The sequence below is a fragment of the Protopterus annectens genome, chromosome 6.part0 (genome assembly GCF_019279795.1).
Source record: "Protopterus annectens isolate FY-2018-M chromosome 6.part0, PAN1.0, whole genome shotgun sequence".
In the NCBI taxonomy this organism is placed as follows: Eukaryota; Metazoa; Chordata; order Ceratodontiformes; family Protopteridae; genus Protopterus; species Protopterus annectens.
In genome coordinates, this window is record NC_056737.1 from 502,623,146 (window position 1) to 502,646,660 (window position 23,515).

The window sequence follows — 23,515 nt, forward strand, 5'->3', positions numbered from 1 at the left end:
CTTACATGTGTTGGAATTTGTTGGGAGGAGGAGAGGGTTGTCTGTGTACATGAGGCAGTTGTAACATTGCCTCAAGATTCCCAGATTCACCAGCTGGACCGGAGAGGAGATTGACAACTGACCTTTGGACATGCCAGAATAGTATTGGGAATTCCTTTATAATTGAAAAAAGGGCCAATGGGGAACAAGGTACTCAAGGGGAGTTTGTGAGGTTGTAGTGCTTTTAATTTTTTAGTGCTGACTGATATAATTGCTTTAGTGAGCAAGTGCCAAGTAACTTAAATGCAAAAACGACAAACGGCAACTTTCTTTCAAGTGAAACAAGGAAATAAGTACAGTAAGCAATGCAGATATCACTAGGGATCCACAGAAGCACTGAAAAGCCGCGTTTTAAGTGGAATTAGCGTTTCAGGGAAATAACAAGCATACAAACAAAGCTAGATTCAACAGGCCTGGATCTAGTCTATGCTACAGCAAACAAGGTGCACCAATTTCAGTAAAAACAGTTCAAATATGCAGGCACTATAAGCCTTTAACCAGAAATTCCCAGCTCAGAAGGGCAGAGTCCAGCCTCTCCTCCCACAAGAGTGCAGACCACGAACCTTCTTAATGTAAAATAACTGGCCTGAAGCCCAAGTGCTTAAACCAGAACTAATACACTTTTAGAATAAGAGACACTGAGCCCTCAATCAGCAGTTCCCAACTTAGAAGGATGTAAGCTACCTGTCCTGCCACCACAGTGTAGGCCACAAACCTTCCTAATGTAAAACAACTGGTCTGAAGCCCAAGTGCTTAATCCAAAAGACTTAGAATGATAGCTACACCTTAATCAAGTTACTACCAAGCAGTAATAAATAAAATTGAATACTTTAAAGAATGCCTGGATTAGTGCTCAAGTTATACAAACAAAGCTAGATTCAGCAGGCCTGGATCTAGTCTATGCTACAACAAACAAGGTGTACCAATTTCAGTAAGAAGCAGTTCAAATATGCAGGCACTATAAGCCTTTAACCAGAAATTCCCAGCTCAGAAGGGCAGAGTCCGGCCTCTCCTCCCACAAGAGTGCAGACCACAAACCCTCTTAATGTAAAATAACCGTCCTGAAGCACAAGTGCTTAAACCAGAATTAATACACTTTTAGGATAACAGACACTGAGCCCTCAATCAGCAGTTCCCAACTTAGAAGGATGTAAGCTACCTGTTCTGCCACTAAAGTGCAGACCACAAACCTTCTTAATGTAAAACAACTGGTCTAAAGCCCAAGTGCTTAAACTAAAAGGCTTAGAATGAGTTACACCAAGCAGTAATAAATACAACTGAGTACTTTTAAGATGACGCAAACGCAAAATAAAGTAAGAAACAACACAAATACAGCAACACTAAACCCAAATATGTGGAGGCCCTTAACAGTAACCTGCCCAAGCAACAAGGACATCCAAAGCTGAAACGCAAACAAACACCAGTCACAACCGAAGTGACACACAGCTTACAACACCAGTGTGCCACCCAACAACAGCCCCTAAGGCAAGACAACATACCCAACACTTTAGTCACAGGTGACTCTATAGTCCGCAAGGCATTCTATAGTTATGTCAAGAATGTAAATGGCAATGCTCAGATATGCCCTGAGCTACAACAGAATGGCATTAAATATACTTATCCCAAGGATATTGCCAATATCTTGGCAGATTGATTTAGTGCCAACTTCACCCCCCTTTCACCCCCTAAAGTGCCCATCTCAGTACCAAAAGATTGACAAATTCTGGAAATCACAGCCACACAAGTAGAAACTGCACTCTCCATAGCTAAGAATACAGCATGCATGGGACCAGATGACATCCCAGGCTGTATACTACATGAACTACAAAATGAACTGGCACCTCACCTAAGTATCATGTTAAATCATAGCATTACCTCAGGCTTCGTGCCCACTGAGTGGTGCACAGCTACAGTTATCCCACTCCACAAGGGGGGATCCACCTTGGATCCTGGCAACTACCGTCCCATCAGTCTGAGGAGCCTGATCTGCAAGGGCATGGAACGCATTATCATGGAACTTATAAACAAAGACATTGGCAACCTTCAAATACTGGACCCCACCCAGTTTGGGTTTGCGAAGGGCCGATTTGGTTTCCTGAACCTGACTGACTTCCTTGATTCAGTCTCCAGAGCTGTGGATGAGGGTAAGGCAGTCCACACAGCCTATCTGGACCTCGCCAAGGCCTTTGACACCAGCCCCCACTCTGGAATCATAGATAAACTTACTAAACTGGGCATAAATCCCTAGGTCACTCGATGGGTTGTCAACTGGCTTACTGACAGAACCCAGACTGTAAAAGTAGCAGACTCCAAATCCAGCTCCAGACAAGTGGAGTACCTCAGGGTTCAGTCCTGGGACCGCTCTTGTTTGGCATCTACTTCTCTGAAGTGCAGGCGAACACTAAGGGACTCTAGCTAACAAAGTTCGCAGATGACTGCAAACTGGGAGCCATTATTGAATCCCTAAATGATGTGCATATTCTGCAAAAGGCCCTTACAGAAACAGATGCTTGGTGCCAGAGCCATGGGCTTAAGCTTAATGCCAAGAAATGTATAGTTACCCACTTTGGGAAAAAACATGTAACCATGAATTATCACATAGGTGGCAATACACTAAACATTGAAAGTGTGATGACAGACTTAGGGACACAGGTGGACAGTGGTCTCACCTTCAATAACAACATCGCCACAACAGTTAGGAAATCCTTCTATGTGGCACACCTCATCACTAAGGGCTTTTCATCCAGAAAAAAGGAGGTCATTGTCCCACTGTACTCATCCCTCATTAGACCCATTATAGAGTACAACGCCCCATTTGGTATGTACTTCACAAGACATCTGCAACAGCTGGAAAGGCCACAGAAATACCTCACTAAAAGAATCACAGGCCTAAAGCAGATGCCCTATGCTGACCATCTAAAAAAGAACTCCAGCAATACTCTGTGGCATATCATCTACTCTGAGGCGATCTCTGCTTAACATACAAGGCCATGTCAAAGCCTGAGCTGTTGGATATGCTCCATTTAAAGAAATACCAATCCCTCAGAGCCACACGCTCCAGGGATTTAAACCTGGTCATCACAGTGAACAAAACATGCTGGAGGGATAGGTTCCTGACCCAGAGACTCCCCATACTCTGGAATAGACTGCCCATACATGTCAAGCAAAGGGGTCTACTTATTTAAACGAAAACCCGTTACGTCGAACACCACTCCATCAACACATATACATCGAACCGCAAAATAATTGAACACAAAAAACTGCAAAATTACCGCAAAATTCAAAATGTGGAAGTGTTTTGGTTGGCCCATCTGAGCTACAGATCCGTAAGGTAAGTATGCGATAGTTACGGACATTAGGGTTAGGATTAGGGTGCGGGTTAAGGTAAATGCATAGATAGATAATGTAATATGGGTAATGTATTTAACGTTTAGTGTAGGGTTTCAGGTAGGGGTTTGGTTAGTGTATGTGTGTGGTTTATTTATTTTGTTTGAGTATAGCTCCGTAGGGTAAGTGTGCGGTAGTTACGGACCTTAGGGTTAGGGAGGAGTTAAGAAGAGTGCATACATAGTGGTGTATGTGGGGTTTAGTGTAGGGTTAGAAGTAGGGTTTTGGTTGGTGGTGTATGTTTGCGGTTTATTTATTTTGTTTGGGTGGGTAGTGTGTTTCGGGCAGTGGGGTTGGCCGAGTATGACAATATGGTATTTTGAGTTTTGCGGTTTTGTGCATTCGATTATTTCACGGTTCGGTGTATATGTGTCGATGGAGTGGTGTTCGATGTAACACATTTTCATTTAAATAAAGTAGACCCCAGGCAGAGAGACTCCTTGGCCCTCTTCAAAAGGAACCTTGATGACTGGATGGGAGATGGGAAATTCACCCCGGGGATCATGTCCGTCGCCTTGCTAGACAGGGGTCTAGGGAAGTAAATATTGCGGTAAGTTGTTATGGCTAGGCTTGTATAGGACCTAGGGCCGATCGTCTAGTACCAATCTATGAACCTATATATATATATATATACATATATATATATATATATATATATATATACATATATATATATATATATATATATATATATACATATATACACACACACACACACACACACACACACACACACACACACACATATATATATATATATATATATATATGTATATATACCCCTTGTAAAGAACCACACAATCATTTTAGTGCTTTTGTTCTTTTTTAATAAAGTAGAAATTCTTCAAGATTCAAGGCATTGTGCAAAGTTTTTTATTCTAAGTTTAGTGTTCTTTGCCTAGTGGGGTAAAGTGATATATTTATCTACATATATATATATACACATATATATATATATATATATATATATATATATATATATATATATGGGTCTATATCATATCATTGTAAACTCATTTCATTGAAGCTTAATTCATTGACACATATTCACTGAAAGCTCACTTCACTGAAAACCCAATTCACTGAAACCTCACTTCACTGAAAACCCATTTAGTTGAAAGGTATATATGGCCTATTCCCCACTGTTGTGCAATCCTGGAGTAAGTATATAGAGTAAGGGGGTGTGTGGGGGGCATAGCCTCCCACATTGGTTATATGTTGTCTTCTGGAAGAATTTATTCATTACACTTGTAAGTATCCATCTATATGCTTTAAAATAATTACAATATGTGAGGGGCTACACACCCTACACCCCCCAATGTGGAGGGCTGTGCCCCCACCCCCCTTACTTTATATACTAACTCCAGGATCACAAAACAGTGGAGAAAAGGCCATATATACCTTTCAACTAAATGAGTTACAGTGAAATAGGTTTTCAGTGAAGTGAGCTTTCAGTGAATTGGGTTTTCACTGAAGTGAGCTTTCAGTGAATGTGTGTCAAAGAATTAAGCTTCACTGAAATGATACAGACCCATATATATATATATATATATATATATATAGATACACCCACGTATACATACAAATATATATATATATATATATATATATATATAGATACACCCACGTATACATACATTCACACACACACACACAATATATATATATATATATATATATATATATATATATATATATATATATACATATATATATATATATATATATATATATATATATACATACACACATACACATGTGTATACATATATACATACAAATGCTGCATGGATGTCCCAACCACAAACTTAAACAAATTACATCCAGCAAAGCTGAAATAACTGGAAATTGATTGCAACCACACACATGCCTGGTTAAGCGCTATTGTCTATTGGCACCATACAAAGAAGACTTCATCAGAACAATACAGGAAGTTACAAAATCATTTAAATAAGGCAGAACAGGAAATTGAAATAAAATTACTAATTAATTAAGATATCACACTGCCATAACAACAATGATTAAACTCATTACACAATAAACTCAGCTAAAAAGTTAAAATCACACTTTAAAAACAGTGATGCAAAAGCCCAACTTGACTCATTCTTAACAAAATTCACTTAAGGAATAAAACTTTATACATGAACACAAATATTAAAATTCACTTTGTCCAAAACCCTTCATAAATGATCATATGCCCTTAATTTCAGCACACTCAACACAGAAATATCCTCATTTAAACCCAGGGGGTCCAGTGAACTGAGACAAAGCTGCTATAATAAGAAGTTATGTACTCACCATAACATTCCATGTGAGTTGTTCCATCTCGCCTTCATTCTTTACTGATGGGTTCGGAGCCGATCCATTGGCTTTGACACGGCCGTTAGCAAAGCTCAAGGTTTACCAGTAGCTCGAGACCAAGCCCCTTTTCCCATGATGCACTGTTGGAATTACCTCAGATCTTGTTTTCTGCATGTACTATGTCCCTGTCAGAGAACTACTCTCCCAAGAGAGAGAAGGATTGAACAACCAGGATGAGATCAGCCTCTAGGTCAACTATCAGCCAGGTGGGGGATGGAGGGAGGGACGTAAGAATGAGGGCGAGATGGAACAACTGACATGGAACGTTATGGTGAGTACATAACTTCTTAATGTGCAGTTGTTCAATCTTGCCAGTCATTCTTTACTGATGGGTAGCATCCATAGCACTTTGAATCTCGGGTGGATCATGGGAGTATATTCTTCAGGACCGTAGACCCAATGGAAGCCCTGTCCCTGGAGGCCTTATCAACTTTGTAATGAGTGATAAAGGTATGAGGTTTAGACCAATTGGCTGAAGCACAAATGTTATCAAGGGGTAATTTGGCTTGAAATGCAGAAGATGTAGAAACTGCTCTGGTAGAATGAGCTTTAATCTTGTGTAGTAAGGGCATATTAGCAGCTGAATAAACAAAAGTGATACAATAAGATAGCCATTTCAAAAGCATTGTTTTAGCCACTGGTCTACCTTTTCTGGCTTCAGAGAAAGACACAAAGAACTGGTCTGATTTTCTAACATCTTTTGTTCTGTCCAAATAATATCTGAGTTGTCTGTAAATGTCAAGTTTGTGCAGCATATACTCTAACTTGTTGGAATGGTTAGGGAAGAAGACTGGCAACTCAATGACTTGGTTGATATTGGATTCAGAACAAACTTTGGGCAAAAAAGAGGGGTTTGTCCTAAGAGATACTCTATCAGCATGAAACATCAAATAAGGAGGGCTGATAGATAAGGCTTGAAGGTCTGACACTCTGCGGGCAGAAGTAATAGCCAGAAATATGGTTTTCCATGATAAAAATTTGAGATCACAAGATGATGCTGGTTCAAATGGGGGAAGAATCATGCGAGACAGCATAAAGTTTAGATTCCAATGAGAATAAGGAGTTTTCACTGGAGGCCTCATGTGGAAGGTCCCTTTGAGAAAGGCCTTGGACAACTTGTGGGTCATTATGTTTAGCCCATCCACTCCGAGATGAAAGTTAGATATAGCAGCCAACTGGACCTGAACTGTAGCAGCTGCAGCTACTTCATTAAAAATCATAGTCAAGAATTCTAAAATGGATGGCAAAGGGGCTTGATAAGGATCAATGTTCTGCTTAGAAGCCCATATGGAAAATCTCTTCCACTTACTAAGATACAGTCTCCTGGTGGACGGCTTATGAGATGACAAGAGGATCTGTCTTGTCTCCTCAGACAGATCATGAAGCCTGGCTATGATGGGAACTGGAGCAGCCAAGCTGTGAGCTTCAGTGACTGCAACGAGGGATGGAGGTCCCCTGACGGATGTGTCAGAAGGTCTCCAGATCCTCCAATAGATGATGATGAAGGAATGGGAACCAAATCTGCCGAGGCCATTGTGGGGCTATGAGGATGATGGCCCTTCCCAGCAACATTTCTGTAGAGGTCTGGGTATAAGACGGATTGGAGGGAATGCATAGAGGAGACCCGGGGGCTAATTGTGTATGAGTGCATCTCTCGGGGGTTCTCCCGGAGGGGGAATCAGGGCAAAGTAGCTTCTGCATTTCGTATTGATGTGACTGGCAAAAAGATAGCAGCAATGCTAGCCCCATCTGTGGGCAATCCTGTCCGCAATCTTTTGTTTGAGGGACCACTCGTGTGGCAACAGAAATGCCCTGCTCAGTTTGTCTGCTATCACGTTGGATCTCCCCGGGATGTGCATTGCCAACAGAAAGTGCTGGGAGGAGACAGCCCACTGCCAAACTCTGAGGCCTTCTCAGCAAAGGGGGTAAGACTTGGTCCCGCCTTGCTTGTTAAAATACCAGACTACCGACATGTTGTCTATCTGAAATGCAATCGTCCCTAGAGGAAGAGAGTCCTGAAAGTACTGTAATGCCAGAAGTACTGCTCTCATCTCCAGGACATTGATATGCAGGTGTGATTCTTGATCCATCCATGTGCCTTGGGTGGTCATTCCCTGAAAATGCCCCCCTTACCATATCAGGGAAGCGTCCTTTGTCACAGTGGCTACTGGATGGGGTAGAACAAAGGGACATCCTATGGTTACATGAAGAGACGTCAACCGCCACTAGAGCTCTCTCTTGCAAGAGTTTGTAATCAAAATCATATGACTCATTGGAAGTTCCTGATAGGACCATTGGATGAACAGCAGCTATTGAAGAATCTGCATATGCATCCTTGCTAATGGTATGGCCAAGATCGCTGCAGCCACCAAACCTAATACTTTTAAGACTTCTGCGGCTGGTGCTCTGTCTTTTGACACTAGTGAGTTGCATGCTGGTGAAGGAGGACAACCCTCTCGGTTGGTAGTCATAGAGAGGTGGCTGAAGTGTCTAACTCTACCCCTACACAGACAATATGCTGCGATGGCAACAAGCCAGATTTTTCTGAGTTGATTGTAACGCCTAAGTGATGGCAGAGTGTTAGAGTGTATTCTGTCGCTTGAATAAGTTGATGCCTGGTGGTGGAGATAAGGAGCCAATCGTCTAGGTACGGAAACACCTGGAATCCTAAATGCCTCAGATGGCCGTGACCACTGCCATGCATTTGGTGAACACTCTGGGGGCTGTAGTGAGACCAAAGGGCAGGGCTCAAAACTGATAATGATTGGCTCCCAGCCGGAAACACAAGTGATCTCTGGATGGCCTGGACATTTTTATGTGGTAGTACGCATCCTTGAGATCTATCAAACACATTCAATTCTCTTTCCCCAAAAAGGGAAGTATTGACTGAAGCATGACCATCTGGAATTTCTCTTTCTTTAGAAATTGGTTGAGTTTGTTGAGGTCCAAAATAGGTCTCCAGTCCCCTGTCTTCTTTGGAACCAAAAAGAATCTTGAGTAAGTTCCAGATCCTATTTGGTCTGCTGGGACTGGCTGGATGACTCTCTCTTCTAGCAACTTGTGGACCTCTATAGTTGCTTGTTCCCTGTAACGGGGTGGAACGTCCGGGATTCTCCTTGGGGGCATGGGTTGGGTGAAAAATGGTATGAAATACCCTCTGGAAATAATGCTTTGTACCCAGCTGTCGTTTGTTATATCTTGCCAGACATCTGGGTATAAAGACAAGCGACCCCCGACTGCCTCCAGAGCAGGACAGTCGGGTCTCCCTTCAGGAGCGCTGATAGGGTTGACCAGAAAAGTGATCTGTCACCCTGGCATTGCGGACCCCCTCTGCTGCGAGGGCGGCGTCTTCCATTGTTACCCCCCTCCTCTGCCCCTAGAGGGGGGTTTGACCATATGTGTCCTGAAAGGCTCCTTGGGCTTTTTGGAACCACATTTTCCCTCCCTGTTGACCATTGGGGTAAGGCCAAGTAGGGGTGGAGAAACAGACACCGACGGCAGACAGAGTCTTTCCCTCCTGCTCACACCTGGTGAGAGTTTCCTTCACTTTGGACCCAAAGAAAGATGAGCCATCAAAAGGGGTGTTGACAAATGAAGACTTAAAGGGCTCAGCGAAGGAACACAAGCACATCCATGAATGTCATCTTAGTGCAACTCCTGTACCCACTACTCTACTCATGCCATCAGTTGCATATGATACGAGATGCATGGACGAGTTCACGATGGAGTTTAGGGTAGCGAGCTGGGCGGCAACTTTGTCAGAAACCCCTGCAGCTACAGTACCCTGAAGAGCTTCTCCCAACTCCTTAAGGAGATCTCTTTGCAGTCTGGTGAAGTGGGTCAAATAGTTCAGGGATCGAAGTGTAAAAGTCGCTGAACTAAACATGCGTTTCCCATATCGATCCATGATCCTGGACTCGCTGTTAGGAGGATGGATCGTCGAGGAAGTCTCAGACATTTCCTTCTTGGTGTACACCGCCACCACCATAACATCAACAGGGACTCCCTTGGACAAAAAATCTTTATCCACAAGGACAGAAATTAACTTGTTGGGCCTCTCAGGGACAGACTCTATGGACTCTAGTGACCCCCACGCCCTTCGAGAGACCAGCTGCATGAGCTCATCAAAGGGCGGAGACACCAAAGAGGTGGAAGGTCGAGACCCAAAAGCCTTCAGGAGAATTGACTCGTCCTCAGTAGGGTGTTTGGATTGCCAATCACCCCTCTGCCTAAGGATATCGAGTATCTCCGCAAAGGAGATATCCTCAGAGGGGGATCGGGGGACCCTTCTGACTCATCCAAGTCAGTATCAGATGTCAAAGACTCCTGTGGGGAGTCCAAGTGTCTCCTCTTACACAATCTCTTTCTGGGGGCCTCCTCAGTGGTAGCCTCTGGGGAGGTCTCGGAAGAGCAAGGGGCGATCTGTGGGGCAACCTGAGGCTCAGGGTCTCTATGCTTGGCCTGGACAATGGAGGCAGAAGCAGACAGGCACTTTGGGAGAAGAAGAGGCCAGACTTGGTGTTGAGGATGTCTTTGCGGACAAGGCTCTCCTCATGGCTTTGAGAGCATCATGGCTCTAATGAGGAGTCGAGGGAACCACCATCCCCTCCCGCACAGAGGCCGTAGGCTCCAAGCTGGAGGTAGGAGCCGAGCTCATCCAAGCTGAGGCCCTGAGAGGAATAGAAGGCACCAACAAGTCGGTGCGACTATCCTCTCTGGACCTGACAGGAGAGTGTCGGCCCCTAGAGTCCCCGGTCGGCGCCGAGGACATCAGAGTAGATGGAACCGATGACACCGGAGCAGGTTTCAGCTCCAAAGGCTCTACTAACTGCAGGTCGGCCCCCTCCAGCTCCGAAGATCCGGTATGGCTCGAAGAAGGAGCAGTCAAATCCAGAATGGTGGTCTTCGGTTGCGATGCTGGGGTCGGAGCCGACAACAATTTGGCAAGGCCTGGTGCCCGTAAGAGCTTCTGCACCAGTCGGTCCATATCCAACTCAGACAAGGCTGACAGAAGATCTAGAGGAGTGCACCAAAGGTGCCGAATGGAGGAGTGAAGATACATCTCTCTCAGAGACTGGCTCCAAGACAGTGGGCCAGCTCCAAAAAGAAGAGACACTCTGCTCCGATAGCTTTGGAGCCAAAGTCCCGGAATCCTCCACTTTCCAAGACTTTTTAGATGCCTTGGAATCAGTAGATGATTTTGATGATTTAGAGGACTTGCTGGCCCCATCCTCGTCAGACAAAGCTTCAGTAAAAGGATGCGTCAGCAAACTCGATCCACAAGCTTCCTTTTCCTCTCTAAAAGAACCCTTGAAGAAAAGGAATGGCAAATGCTACAGGATTCCTGCAAGTGTACCGCACACAAACAATACACACACTGAACATGTCCATCAGTGAGAGACATCTTTTGCCTGCAGTCTGGACATTTTTTGAATCCAGACTTTGGGAGCTTGTCTTTTTCCTCAGACATATTAAGCAAAATACAGACTAAACAGTCTACAACAACCTAAAAGAAAAATCTATCCTAGGGTCAAGATAACACCACTAATAAAAAAACACCGTTTAACAAATGGCCGAGAAAAACATCAACCGTATAATACAGCCTAAAAGTTAAAGCTATCCTTAGGCTCAATGGTAATACAAAACACACTCTAACAATGGCCTGGGAAAGGAAGGCCAACTCTACTAAATGTGTAACAGCACACTATCTACACTATGAACACTATAGTAATATAATGAAACACACAAACTGAAAAACTAGGCCTAACACGAGGCCGCTACAAATATGATAAACTATGAAGCACCAAGGGAATACGTCTAAAGAGACAACTACAGGAGTTATATATATAAGTAATTATCTATAAGAGATAAAGAAGTTTTTGAAAAAGACTTGCAAATAGCAATTTTGTATCAAAAAAGGCTCAAGCTAACCGGAACCCCCGAGATCCATGCCGCGGCAAACTAGATCTGAGGTAATTCCAGCAGTGCATCATGGGATAAGGGGCTTGGTCTCGAGCTACTGGTAAACCTTGAGCTTTGCTAACGGCCGTGTGGGAGCCGATGGATCAGCTCCGAACCCATCAGTGAAGAATGAACGGCGAGATTGAACAACTTCACATCAGCTCTTTCACTTCCAAGATAGTTTCAAATAGGCCACCCTGGGGAGAAACATTAAGCTCCTGTAAAACTGCAAACCAAAATGAGACAAAATGAGGACAATTCATATTGTGCTTATGTAGTGCATTACTAGAATTTTGGTTCTTGATGTCAGTCAAATGCTCATATATTCTTCGCTTAAGCACACCATAGGTTTTTCCGATATAATAAGAACAACATGGAGAACAAAGTGCAGTATAAATAATTTTGCTACAGTTACAGTCACAACCATCAGCCAATCTAATTTTCTTATTCCCAGGCCCAAACGAAATAAATTTGGTTTCCAAAATGAAACGGCACTGATTGCAGTGGCCACAATTCCTCATCCCATTCCTTTTTTGAGAACAAGTCTTGGGTAGTAATGGACCTTCAAAAAACTGTCTTCAATTTCTCCCTCTTTTATACACAACACAAGGGTTCATCACCTAGTGTAGCCCAAATGTTTCTATCCGATTTAAAAATACCCCAAAACTTCGTAATTGGTTGTAAAACATAAGGACTGAAATGATGGTATTCTAAAACTAAACTCTTGAACCTATTGCTAGCTACCCTCTTTGCCTCTGCAACTCCCAAACAACCTAAAATGGGGTGAAACTAACCAACTCTGTTCTTAGCTATGTCATTTCTTATACAAACAACAAAATCGGGGATATCCCCTTTCCCTAAACATACTGGCCAAAACTTCACAGTCTTGTTCAAAAACCACATTATCTGACACCATAAGAGAAAGGTGGACAAATTGGCCCTTAACCAAAGACTTCTGGTGTAACAGGAGAGAACTGTTAAAATCCAAACAGGTGTTTGAAAAAGTCTGTTTTCTAAAAATATTTGGCTTAAACACCCCACTGACACAATACATTGTAACATCCAAATAATTCACACAATTAAAAGACACAGAGTGGGGAAACTTTAAAAAGCGGTAGAGGCGTTAATGAAACATAAAATTATGAAGCCATTCATGAGAGTCTGTCAAAGTCAAACAGATGTCATCCAAAAACTGGGCGCAGCATGCTCACCTTTTTTCAAAACCTGAACAAAATAGCACTTTTGGTCCCACCACCACATAATCAAATAATTTTATTTCAGTTTCTTGTTTTGCCTTATTTAAATGATTTGGCAACTTCCTGTATTGTTCAGATGAAGTCTTCCTTGTACGGTGTCAACAGACGAAAGTGCTTAATCGGGGACGTTTTTCCGTGGTTGCGATAAACTTGCAGTTACTTCAACTTTGTTGGGTTTAATTTGTTCATCAAGTTTGTGTTTGGGACATCCATGCAACAGGTCAGCATTTTATTTTTTATATATATATATATATATATATATATATATATATACACACACACACACACACACACACACATCATAGAGACCATATCATCGAAGTTTTAAAACTTTGAACGTTCTGAACGGAGATCTCCATACAGCACTGAACGGCAAATTTTCCTTTTCCTCGCTGTAGTGCAATCTCAGCGTTGGTATATTTAAAAAGCAAGTGTATGTGGGGGGTGCAGGGGGGCTTGCCCCCCCCCCCCTGCAAAAATGTCCATGAAAATTTATTGTGTTTTGTTTTTGTTTTTCTTTCAGGTGTTCGAAGTTTTAAAACTTTGATTATATGGTCTCAGCCATATGAAATTCGATGTTTTAAACCTTCTATCATCTGAAGTAGGCCAATATATATATATATATATATATATATATATATATATATATATATATATATATATATATATACACACACACAGAAACACACACACACACACACAAAAATATATATATATTAAACAAAAGAAAAAAAATCCACGAAAAGGTCAACTAACTAAATGCAATCAAAAACTTCTTCAACTATGCAAATAAGGAAAAGAAAAGCAGAACAGGTGCTGAGCTCTTTCAATCTTTAATGGTCATAACTTCTTCAGAAAAACATTTTTAGAAACGAGTATGCAGCTGGTAAGCAGTACCTTAAATATCCTTGTTGGTGCAAAGCAAGCAGTCAATAAAATGTGAAAAAAAACTTTAAATCAGCTGTAAATGATAAGCTCAACCTTTGAGCTAAGGCAAGTCAAAAGGTAATAAAGTCTTACAGACAACCAGTTAAGCGATTTAGTGAGCCTGTAAAGTGTTTGAAAAATAGTTAGTGGTGAGGTGGTTGCCTCAACCACTGCAAAGCACACTTAATATTGAGTATCATTCAGTCCTGGGAAACCCCTGCTACTTTAACTCACAAAACTCCAGTAAAGTATCCATATTTCCATAAAATAAATCAACCTGTTCTAAAACTAGAAATACAAATGTCTAGAACCCTGTGCATACCTGACTGTGTTGACCTAAATCATTATTTGTCTCTTTATTACGTATGGCTGCACAGTGTTCTTTGATACAGCTTGACACTTTCCTTGATGTTTTTCCTACATAAAAACTGTGGCAGGTAACACAAACCTCTGCATAAATCACATTGATGCTGTGACAGTTAAAAAAATCTATGGAAAACCACTGTATAGTTACAATGCTGAGAAACATAGTTTGAGCCATTGTAGATGAAACTGCAAACCATGCAAGAGCTGCAGGGGAACGTGCCTTGAGGTTTATCAGTGTCATTGGAATTTTCAATCATAAATGGTGTATCTGAATGTTCAAATGAGGTCCATAATGATTTAGTTCTCTTTTGTGAGAAAGTCGGTGCAGTTCCTAATACTGAGGTTAATTCCCTGCTACTACGTGTGAAGTTACAGTTTTTAGAAATAATGTTTCTATTTGGTTTCTGGTCTGAACAAATAAGAAGTGGAAAACTGAAGGTCCAAACTACAGTACTCTCCTGATAGGTCTGCAAGGGGCTTTGGTAAAAAGCAGAATGCTAACTGGAAGACTAGAAGGCTCTGTCCAAACTAGAACTACGATTGGGTGTTTGTTGATTGGGTGCTTGCTGAAACCCAAACTTGAGTATTGGTCATTCATTTCCATAAAGATGCTCTTTAACAATGGCAGTGGATAATTTCTATTCAGAAAAAGACTGCAGAGAACTTTGCTTTCCTGAATAAAGATGCCATTCCTACGAATAATATGGAAGTATCGAATGAATTTCCCCCTTACAATGTTTTTCTTCTTAAAAAACGGATGCTGGCTTCAAAAATCTAAGTAACTTATGAGGAGTCTTTTTTTCTGAAAATTTTCAATTCCCAAGAAAGATTATTCATGTTGAGAGTGATTTCAGTGTCCAAAAACTGAACATGCCACATCCTGAAATTTTAAAACTGAGGAAAGGAATGCTTTCAGAAAGGTTACAAGCGTATGGACTTTAAGAAGCATTTAAATGAAATATGTGCACAGAGGAATACAAAAGGTAGACCCTATTATTCAAACAGAAAAAATAATATCGGAACTCTGTCATCCAACAATAAGACTTGTAGTAACCCTAGAAGAGATATTCTCACATTCTCAAGTGACACTGGTTATGTATGTAACACAATAAGAAAGAATTGGAATATCTTGTTAAGTGACACTGATGTAAGAGATGTAGTTGGAGATGTGCCATCTTTTGGTTTCAGAAATAATAAGAACCTGAAACAACTGTTTTGTCGATGACATTATTATGAACCTAAATCAGCTAGAATAGGTACCCATCTGTGTAGAAGCTGTGCAACTTGTAAGCACATATCCAAAGGTCAAGGTTTTAATCATCTCATCACACATAAGAATTACAAACATAAACTTTACGCTGATTGTAAAACATGTAATGTTATTTGTCTTGCTCACTGTCAGTTATGCCAGAGCTTCTACATAGGTAAAACCAAAAGGTGACACAAAGAACGAATTTCTAAGCATGTTAGTGATAGATGAGAAAGATGAAAAAAGTGTAATGTATAGACATTTTTCATTTTCCACATTTTTCTTTTTATGGTTCTTCAAGCGGTGTATGAGAGTCCCAGGGGAGGTGATATAATAACCGAGACAATTTACAGAGATTAAATGGATCTGTGATCTTCGTGCCGGTTCTTCCAGGCGTGCTGCACCACAAGCTGAACCAACTTGTCGGCAGACAGGGTCAGCCAGGAGGTAGATAGTTGAGCAAGCAAGGCCTGCAGGAAAATGGACTCCTCCAAGGAAGAGTTTTTGGGCTTCCAATCACCCCTCTGTTTCAAGATCTCCAGGATGTCTCCAAAGGAGACATCTTCAGGGGGTGATCGTGGGGACCCCTCCCCTTCATCGTAATCTATATTCTCGTTGAGGGACTCCTCAGGGGAGTCCACTTGCTTCCTCTTGCACAATTTCTTCCTAGGAACCTCCTCAGTTGGAGCTTCTGAGGAGGACCTGGAAGAAAGGGCACTCTGCAATAGGGTCTCCTGTGGCTCCCATGCTCGATCTGGGATGGTGGCCTGTGACAGTTGCAGCACAGGGGAAGGACATGGGAGTTCCGATGCCAAAGGCTTGCTCATGGAGGCAAGAGCCTTCTCCATTGCCTGGAAAGCAGGGCCACCCGAAGAGGGATGGGAGCCCGGAACCAAGAAGGACAACCTTGGAAACGGGGTCACACCCCACATCATTGAGCCTGCTTCCAGGCGTTGAGCCTCAAGGTACCAACAGGGTTTCTGGTACCGTGGGTGGCACCGTAGAAAAAGCCGATGCTGAACTCAGAACCGAGGAGCCCGAAGTCCAGTTCCGGGCCTGAGGAAGACCTGATTCCAATAGAAGTGAAAGCCAAAGGGTCGAATCCGGGACTGAAGTGAGATCCACTACCGACACCAAAGTCGAGGGTGCCGAGAGAGGCGTCGGTGCCAAGGGCTTCGGAACCTGCAAGGAGGCCAAAGGAGGAGGTGAGTAAGATGGGTCCATGAAGCAGAAAACCCAAGTCCTAGAAGGGACTGGGGTTTAGAATCAGAAGGCCTCCCCCCCCTGGTTGTCAGCAGCTGGTCCACAAGGCACACCATATCGAGTTCAGAGAGGCTCCCGGTGGATATAGTGGATATCCCAGAAGGGGACTATGGATGCCCTAAGAAGGGACTATAAGCCTGTCCCAAGAAGGGGTCCACAGACTGGGAATATCAGGTCCGTGTTTGTAGGTCTAGTGACACCACAGTCTCCATTTTTGAGACGATAGGAGCAGCAGGGTCTATCTCAGTTATCTGAGCCATGGAAGAGCTTGGAGTCGTAATCGGAGTCGAGGTCAAAATTTTCGCATAACTCACATTTGGTGCCATAGATGTTGTCGGTGCCAAAGTAGTCAGCATCGGCGATAAAGAGAGAGACAGTCTGAAGACGGTGCAATAAGCGAAGATTTTTGTTCCGGTACAGAAAGCTTTGGAATATTTGGTTTTGGTGCGGTCTTTCCTTGTCACCAGATGGTGCATTGGGAATGGAATGTGGCCTCTTTTTGTCTTTCTTAGGAGGGGGGTGAACCCTCCGACGCAGAGAGAGCCTCTGAGAAAGTTGATTTGAGTAGGCCTTTCAAAATCAATTTATTTTATGCTCATTCAGGGTACGAGAGCTAAACCCCAGACAGAAGGAGCAAGGGGGTTGTACCGAGAGATAAGCCACTCCCAAACAGTAAACACAGTCATCATGAAGGTCACTATTAGGCATTTTTCTCCCTCACTTCAGGCATTGTTTAAAGCCTGAAGTGCCCTTTTTATCAGACATGTTAATAACAACAATATCAGCAATAAGCGACGAGCAAAAAAACCAACAGATTACCACAACTAAGCATACAATGGTAGGTAACTAGAAGGCAGAGAGAAGATACCAACGATGGTATAAACGAATTACCACAGTGGGTAGAGAGAAGGGTGTGTACCAGCGATGGTACAAAGATTACCAACAGGTAATGACAGGAAAGTTATAAAAAGACTTGGCGAAACACAGGTACAAGAAATAACACACTAGCTAAAAGCACACCAAACAATTTTGAGTTATCAGAAATATCAAAATATTCCAACAATATCAAAGACTTAGCTGAGAGCTGGCTTGAATGTGGCTTTACGGCAACACAGCAAATGAGATCTGAGGTGACAGGGAGAAGGGGATTGTGGGCAAAATCTTAGCTCGACAGTTTTTGGCTGGCGCGAGCATTGGTATAAGGCTCACTCGGTTCTGAGGGCTCGGAAACGAACCCATCAGTGATAAATGGAATTAAGATTAAAAACATCAGATAAATGCTTTTTGTGTGTTTTACAACCTAGGAAGTGCTTTTGCTTTTTGTTGCAACCTCCCATTGTTTTAGACATTTGAGAGTCTATTTATTGTGTCTACTTACAGAGAGCTGAAAACCATGGCATAAATAATTCTATCTTGCCCCATGAAAAAAAAACTCCCTTGAGCTACCTTCAATCCATGCACTTTAAATACATCAGTTAGCATGATGCACATGAAAATCAGAACATTTTTTTGTTTTTGTAAACGGTGTCTGCCCAACTTTCTAATTGTTAAACAAGTTATGGATTTATAAAAAATGCTAACTACATTCACTGGAAATCTTCACTGTGTGTGTGTGTGTGTGTGTGTGTGTGTGTGTGTGTGTGTGTGTGTGTGTGTGTGTGTGTGTGTGTGTGTGTGTGTGCGTGCGTGTGCGTGTGTGCGTGTGTGTGTGTATATATACATACATATATATATATATATATATATATATATATATATATATATGCACTATGAAATAACCAAAAACAATTTCCAAACTGAATGCTGGTTCCCTGAAATAACTTTCTGTTGCTGTATGTCCCAACTGAGGAATGGACTGGTTTAATTAGAATTGGAAGTTATATTCTTACCATAACTTGGAATCTGTGTTGTCCAATTTCATTCTTCCTCACTGATGGGTCCTTGGATCCGACTTGGAAGTTTTCACAAGACTCTCGAGCTCCACACACTCCCATAATGCCTTACATCTCTTCTAGTTCCTCAGGTCGAGTTTCCTGCTCTATAACATATACCTACGACATATTTATTTGATAAGTTATCACCCTGGTCTGGAGCTCAAATTAGAAACCTATGGGTTCTTAAGTTCCTCCAGATGGCTCCCAACAGCTTAGCCTGGGGGATGGATGGGGTGGGCAATGAAAGTGGACAACACAGATGCCAAGTTATGGTAAGTACATAACTTCTAAATCTGATGTGGTCCATTTCATTCTTTCTTACTGATGGGTCAGAGTCCCTAACTATGTAAATCTTGGGTGGTCCTCATGGAAGGATATGCTAGAGCACAGTGGAAACAAAGGATGCTCTGTTTCTCGAAACAATGTCTAATTTATAATGCAAATTTCACTGATAGAAATTCTGGCAGAAAAAGCTAAGGAAGTGGCCATAGTCTTTGTAGAATGAGCTTTTGGAGGACAAGGAAGTTGGATACCTTTAATTGAATAAATTATCAAAATGCAATCAGTAATTTATTTTGATAGTGTAACCTTGGACACTGCCTGGCCTAAATGGTTAAGTGAAAAGGATATAAAAAGTTCAGATTTCCTGAATTCTTTTGTTTGTGCAGACAGAAGCATAGCTGTCTATGAACATCAAGCAACTGTAACATGTATTCGCCTTTATTGGAATGCTTAGGAAAAAAAAATGGTAAATGAATTGACTGGTTGATATTTGACTCTATGGCCACTTTAGGCATAAAGCTAGGATTAGCTCTTAGGGAGGCCCTGTCTTTAAGAAAAATAATGTAGGATGGTTTGAATGACAAGGCTTGTAATTCAGACAGTCTCTTAACTGTATTTATAGAATTGTTTTCCAAGATAAAAACTTTATGTCACAAGAATTAGCTGGTTCGAAGGCTTTCTGATGGAGACACTGAAAGATGATAGTAAGGTCCCAAGGAGGAGAGGGGTCTTTGAATGGGGCCTGAGTAGAAAAATGCCTTTCATAAAGGCCTTACATGGTCTGGATGCTGAAAGTGGAGATGAAGAAGAAGAATCTTTTCCTAACTGAAAATTTGCAATTGCTGCCAGTTGCAACTTTATGGTAGTGAAATAGGCACCATCTTGAAAAAGTGAACTTAGAAAAAGAAGAATGGCTGATATTGGAGCCGAAAAGGGATCCATATTCTGTTTCAAGGCCAAAATCCAAAATCTTTTCCACTTGCTATTGTAAACCTTTTTGGCTGAAGGTTTTTGAGTGACGAGAATGATCTCTTGGACTGGAAAAGCTAGCCTGGACTTTCTTAGAATCACTGGAAGTGGAGAAACCAAGTGGTTTGTCATAGGGATCGAAGGTTGGGATGTTGAGACTCTGATGGGTAAGAAATTAGATCCTGATTGGGATCCAATATTCGTGGAGGATACTGAGTGTGAAACCGTAGAAAGGGGAACCATATCGGACAAGGCAAGAAAGGGGCTCAAAGTGTTCTTCAACTTGCTGGCTTTCTGAAGAACTTTGGGTATCAATGGTATCAGAGGACAGGCATATGAGACCCTTTCAACTTGCTGGCTTTCTGAAGAACTTTGAGTATCAATGGTATCAGAGGACAGGCATATGAGACCCGGGGGCTAGTCATAGACTCAAGCATCTCTGGGTGATTCTCCGTTGGGGGGATCTGAGCGAAACACCTTCTGGACTTGTTATTCAAGGAAGAAGCACAGAGGTCATAGCAGGGTTGGCCCCATTGGTTGAAGATTTGGTTTGCCACTGATTGGTTCAGAAACCAATCATTTGGGTTCAGGATAGATCTGCTGAGCCTGTCTGCCAGTACGCTGGTCTCCCCAGGAATGTGTGTTGCAACGAGAAAGAGGTTGAAGAGATCATCCATTCGCAAACTTTAACGGCCTCTCTGCATAACAGGTATGAACTGGTTCACAGATTCATAGAATCATAGTTTCATAGATTTGTACGAGGCTAACTGCTCTTGCAGGCCATTTTAAGCCTAGCCAATTACCCAATGTGAGACTCCAACCCTGCACTTTGGGTTTGTAAGGTAAACACCTTAACAATTATAGCAAATTGCCACAGGGTCCCCCTGTTGGTTGATGTACCAGACTACTGACATGTTGTCAGTATGAATTGCTAATATTCCCATAGAGAGACAGTCAAGAAAGGCTTGCAACATCAAGAGGACTGCTCTCATGTCCAGGATAATGATGTGTAACTTGGTCCGTCAGGGACAACATGCCTTGAACCATTCTTCCCTAATAATGCCCGCCCACTCAAGCAGGGATGCATCCCTGGTCACTGTGGCTCTTGGAGGGGGAAGAGAGAAAGGCCTGCCCAAGTACATGTCATTTGATAGCAACTACCATTGGAGGTGATGGCTGCAGACTAGGGTTAGACTGAGAGGAGCCGTCAGTGGTTGGTAAAGTATGGCCCATTAGACAGCTAGTCGATTGTAGTACCCGCATGAAAAAGCTTACTAGTGGTATCAACTGTATGGCTGCTGACATTGATCCTAATACTCATAGGATCAGTCTAGCTGGTGATTTGAGTGTGTGTAGAAGTACTTGCACTTGTTGTCTGAGACTTTGTGGGGGCAGTGCAGCTATTAGTGTGATCGTGTTCAGTTGTGTTCCTATGAATTCTAAGTTCTGCACAGGAATTAATAATAATTTTAACTTTGCAAGGTTTACAGTGATTCCCAGATGATTGAAAAGTAGCAGTACACATTCTGTAGTTATAAGGAGCTGATGCCTTGTTGGTGCAGTTAGGAGCCAATCATCTAGTTAAGGAAACACCTGGAATCTCTGTAGTCTCAGGTGAGCTGCAACCACTACTATGCATTTGGTAAAGAGCCGTGTGGCAAATGGTGAGTCCAAAGGGCATTGCTCTGAACTGGTAATGACTGGCTCCCAGCTGAAAGTGCAAATGTCTCCTGGAGTGCCTGTCTATTCTGATATGATAGTATGCATCCTGGTGATCTATAGAGCACATCCATTCACCCTTGCTGATCAGTGACAAGATGGACTGGACCATAACCATTTGGAAATTCAACTTCTTGACATATAGATTGAGTATGCTCAGGTCCAAAACTGGACAGAGATCCCCTGTCTGTTTTGGCACTAAAAAGAAGCGCAAGTAAGTTCTGAACTTTCTGTGTTCGGGATCTTTTGGGTGACTTTCCTTTCTAGAAGTTTCTGAACTTCCAGAAGTACGTATTCCCTGACTGGGTGGTACATTGGGGAGATTCTTTCAGGGACATGGCAGTGGAAGGGAAAAGAGAATATAGTAGCCTTTGGAAATTATTTTTAGAACCCAGTTGTCATTTGTTAAACTTGTCCAGGCATCTAGGTGCAACGATAGATGGCCCCCGACTGCCTCCAGAGAAGGGCAGTCAGGCAATGCTTCAGGAGCGCTGATAGAACCTCTGAGAGAAAGGTTCTCTGAAGCCCTGTTTCTGCAGTCCCCCTCTGCCTCTAGGGCAGTGTCTGCTGTTAAATCATCACCCTCTGCCTCTGGAGGAGGAATTGTCATGAAGATCCTGGAAAAGACCTTGAGATTTCCTGAACCACATTTTCTTCCTGCTTTGTTGGTTCCATGAAAAGGTCCTTTGAGGGGTAAAAAAACTTGATCACTACAGCAGACAAGGTCCTTCCTTCTTGCTAGCTGCAGGTAAGTGTTTCTTTTACAGATGGTCTAAACAGGTAGGAACCATCGAAGACAGCACTGGTGAAGAAAGCCTTAAAGGGTTCTGCAAATCGGCGAAGTCTCATCCAGGCATGTCTCCTAATGGCTATGCCTGTGCTGGCTGCTCTAGAGGTGTCCTCTGCAGCATTAAGTATCAACTTCACTGAGAAATTAGATATTGAAGAAAGAGTAGCCAATTGGGAAGATACATTCTTAAGGTCGTCCTTCAACAAGGTCTCTGATTGAGAGTTGATCAGCTCTTTAACCAAGTCTCTTTGGAGTCATGTGAAGTGTGCCAAATAATTTAATGCTCTCAGTGTGAAGGTGGCTGAAGCATAAATGGCTTTCTCTGCCTGTCCAATACCCGAGACTCTTTGTTTGCGGGGGTGGGAGGGAGGTGCTCTGCTCGGCTACCTCCTTCTTTGTGGCTGCTGACACCACAATGGCATCAACAGGAATACCTTTGCTCCAATGCAGGCATTTGTCCACATGTTTGGGTATGGACTACACTGTGTCTGGCTCCTTCCATGCCTGGCAGGAGACTAGGTCAATAAGCGCATCTGCTGGGGGGGGGGGGGGGTCACCCAATATGTCAATGAGCCAGTCTCAAAAGCTTCCACGAACACAGATTCCTCGAAAAAAGGAGGAGGTTGGGAAGAACATCCACCTTTTTGCTTCATGAGTTCCAGAATGTCTCCAAAGGAGAGGCCTTCAGGTGGAGATTCAGGAGATCCCTCTCCCTCATCGAAATTGGTGTCCTCGCTCAGGGACTTCAAAGGGGAGTCCATGTGCCTCCTTTTGCACTTCTTCTTGTGATGGATCTCCTCTGTGGGATGTTCAGGTGACGTATCAGAAAAAAGGGTGTCCCTTTGGGGGTTGGTGGCCTGGCAGCTTGTCTGGAGGGGGTGATCTATGGAAGGACGTGAAAACTCAAAACCCAGAAAAGATGAAGGAAGAGCACAATCTGGAGGTTGAGAAGATGCAGTTCTATATACATATATATATATATATATATATATACATATATATACATATATAT